Source organism: Anolis carolinensis, unplaced genomic scaffold (genome assembly GCF_035594765.1).
Source record: "Anolis carolinensis isolate JA03-04 unplaced genomic scaffold, rAnoCar3.1.pri scaffold_14, whole genome shotgun sequence".
In the NCBI taxonomy this organism is placed as follows: domain Eukaryota; kingdom Metazoa; phylum Chordata; class Lepidosauria; order Squamata; family Dactyloidae; genus Anolis; species Anolis carolinensis.
In genome coordinates, this window is record NW_026943825.1 from 15,703,366 (window position 1) to 15,707,581 (window position 4,216).

Here is a 4,216-nt window from a genome sequence, read left to right on the forward strand (position 1 = left end):
CCACTATTGTTGTTATTGTTGTTGTTGTTGATTCGGATCATTAACTCCCGAAACAGTCCCTTTGTGGTCGCCGTTGTTGTTGTTATTCTTGTTGTTGTTGTTGATTCAGATCATTCACTCCTAAAACAGTCCCTTCGTGGTTGCTGTTGTTGTTGTTGTTGCTGTTGTTGTTGATTCAGATCATTCACTCCTGAAACTGTCCCTTTGTGGTCACCACTATTGTTGTTATTGTTGTTGTTGTTGATTCGGATCATTAACTCCCGAAACAGTCCCTTTGTGGTCGCCGTTGTTGTTGTTATTCTTGTTGTTGTTGTTGATTCAGATCATTCACTCTCAAAACAGTCCCTTCGTGGTCGCCGTTGTTGTTGTTGTTGCTGTTGTTGTTGATTCAGATCATTCACTCCTGAAACTGTCCCTTTGTGGTCACCACTATTGTTGTTATTGTTGTTGTTGTTGATTCGGATCATTAACTCCCGAAACAGTCCCTTTGTGGTCGCCGTTGTTGTTGTTATTCTTGTTGTTGTTGTTGATTCAGATCATTCACTCTCAAAACAGTCCCTTCGTGGTCACCGTTGTTGTTGTTGTTGCTGTTGTTGTTGATTCAGATCATTCACTCCTGAAACTGTCCCTTTGTGGTCACCACTATTGTTGTTATTGTTGTTGTTGTTGATTCGGATTATTAACTCCCGAAACAGTCCCTTCGTGGTCGCCGTTGTTGTTGTTGTTATTCTTGTTGTTGTTGATTCAGATCATTCACTCCTAAAACAGTCCCTTCGTGGTTGCTGTTGTTGTTGATGATGATTCGGCTCATTCACTCCCGAAACAGTCCCTTCGCAGTCGCCACTGCTGCTGTTGTTGTTGTTGTTATTTATTATTATTATTATTATTATTATTATTATTATTATTATTATCATTCACTCTTGAAACAGTCCCTTCGTGGTTGCCGTTGTTGTTGTTGTTGTTGTTGATTCGGATCATTCACTCCTGAAACTGTCCCTTCGTGGTTGCCACTGTTGTTGTTGTTGTTGATCCAAACATCGAAGCCTTTATCCGCCATCGTAACACAGAATCCTACAGTCAGAAGAGACCCGAACGGCTATCTAGTGTGACCCTATGACGCCAGGCACGAAAGGCACAATCAAAACACTCTTGACAGAGAGCCATCCACCTATTTTCGCATTTTAATAAACCTTTCCAAACTTTAAACTTTTAAACTTTCCCCCCACTGGGCTTGCCTTTGCAAAGAGATCCCCGTCCGGCTCCAGAGTCCATCCGTCTTGCTCTGCGTCTGTCCGTCTGTCCGGAGCACAATGGATCCCTTGGGGACGGACACTGGGCGCAGTCGGGGGGGGGGGGGCAGAAGGGCCCTCTTAAAGGGGCCACGCAAGGCCAGGACCCACTGATGGCCATCGTCATGACAAACCATGACATAATCTGATCCCTCCCGACAAATGGCCATCATTATGACACACTATGATATAATTCGATCCCTCCCGACAGATGGCCATCATCATGACAAACCATGACACAATCCGATCCCTCCCGACAGATGGCCATCCAGCCTCATAGGCATTCATGGAGAAATAGGGCTTATGGCTAGAATTGGAAGAGACCCCCCAAGTCGAAGCCCATTACACCATGACACAATTCAATCCCTCCCGACAGATGGCCATCATTATGACACACTATGATATAATTCGATCCCTCCCGACAGATGGCTATCGTCATGACAAACCATGACACAATCTGATCTCTCCCGACAGATGGACATCATTATGACACACTATGATATATTTCAATCCCTCCCGACAGATGGCCATCACTATGACAAACCATGACACAATCCGATCCCTCCTGACAGATGGCCATCATTATGACACACTATGATATAATTCGATCCCTCCCGACAGATGGCTATCGTCATGACAAACCATGACACAATCTGATCTCTCCCGACAGATGGACATCATTATGACACACTATGATATATTTCGATCCCTCCCGACAGATGGCCATCACTATGACAAACCATGACACAATCCGATCCCTCCTGACAGATGGCCATCATTATGACACACTATGATATAATTTGATCCCTCCCGACAGATGGCTATCGTCATGACAAACCATGACACAATCTGATCTCTCCCGACAGATGGACATCATTATGACACACTATGATATATTTCGATCCCTCCCGACAGATGGCCATCACTATGACAAACCATGACACAATCCGATCCCTCCTGACAGATGGCCATCATTATGACACACTATGATATAATTCGATCCCTCCCGACAGATGGCTATCGTCATGACAAACCATGACACAATCTGATCTCTCCCGACAGATGGACATCATTATGACACACTATGATATATTTCGATCCCTCCCGACAGATGGCCATCACTATGACAAACCATGACACAATCCGATCCCTCCTGACAGATGGCCATCATTATGACACACTATGATATAATTTGATCCCTCCCGACAGATGGCCATCATTATGACACGCTATGATATAATTCGATCCCTCCCGACAGATGGCCATTGTCATGACAAACCATGACACAATTCACTCCCTCCCGACAGATGGCCATCATTATGACATGCTATGATATAATTCGATCCCTCCCGACAGATGGCCATCATTATGACACGCTATGATATAATTCGATCCCTCCCGACAGATGGCCATTGTCATGACAAACCATGACACAATTCACTCCCTCCCGACAGATGGCCATCATTATGACATGCTATGATATAATTCGATCCCTCTCAACAGAAGGCCATCACTATGACACACCACGACCCAATCCAATCCCTCTCAACAGATGGCCATCACCATAACACACCATGACACAATCCGATCCCTCCCGACAGATTTCCATCCAGCCCCATAGAAATTTATGGAGAAATAGGGCTAATGGAACCATAGAATGCTAGAGCTGGGAGAGACTTCCAAAAAGGTCCATCCAGTCAAATCCCTTTCCACCATGACACAATCCAATCCCTCCCGACAGATGGCCATCCAGCCTATTAGGCATTTATGGAGCAATAGGGCTTATAGAATCATTGAATGCTAGAGTTGGCAGAGACTCCCAAAGGTCATCCAGTCCAACCCTATTCCATCATGACACAATGTGATCCCTCCCAACAGATGGCCATCCGGCCTCATAATCATTATCATACAACTCTAGGATTCTTATGATACTAGAACATTTCGGACCAAAGTTTTCCTTAATTTATGGAAAACTTACCCGTGTCTTTCGGATCCCACTTTCTTCCAATGTAGATTTCCTTGGGGTTGGATGCTCAGCTCCACGTCAGCTGCCATAGTTCTGGGATGGAACATTAACAACACAATCTCAGCCTTTTTTTATGGAAAAAGTCACCACAAAAAAAGTTACAACAAAAGTTACAACTGTTTGTTGTAACTCCAAAGCACTTGCAGTTCACAGCCAGCAGGTGGCGCTGCAGTCCCATCCAAGGCAGCCAGGCCAAAGTGGAGAACATAATAATGATAATATAAAATAATAACAGTAACAAAATAATAATAGTACCAATAAAATAATTAATAATAAAAATAATTAATCATTGTAATATAAAATAATAATAGTAATAAAATAACAATTAAATAATTAAAATGATAATAATTAATAATGATAATATCAAATAATAATAATAAAACAATAATAGTACTAGTAAAATAATTATTAAGACAGCCAGGCCAAAGTAGAGAACATAATAATGATAATATAAAATAATAACAGTAACAAAATAATAAAAAGTACTAATAAAATAATTAATAATAAAATAACTAATCATTGTAATATAAAATAAAATTAGTAATAAAATAGCAATTAAAATGATAATAATTAATAATGATAATATAAAATAGTAATAGTAATAAAATAATAGTACTTATAAAATAATTAAAAATAATAATAGTAATATCATAATAATAGTACCAGTAAAATAATTATAAATGATAATAATAATAGTGATAATATAAAATAATAATAGTAATAAAATAATAATAATAATAATTAGTAATAAAAATAACCATTGTTATATAATAGTAATAGTAATAGTACAAATAGTACAATAGTAATAGTACAAATACTAGTTTAGTTAATAATTTTTAACTGTTTTATAGTGCATTGTACAATTTTTATATATGTGTTTTATTGTAAGCCGCCCTGAGTG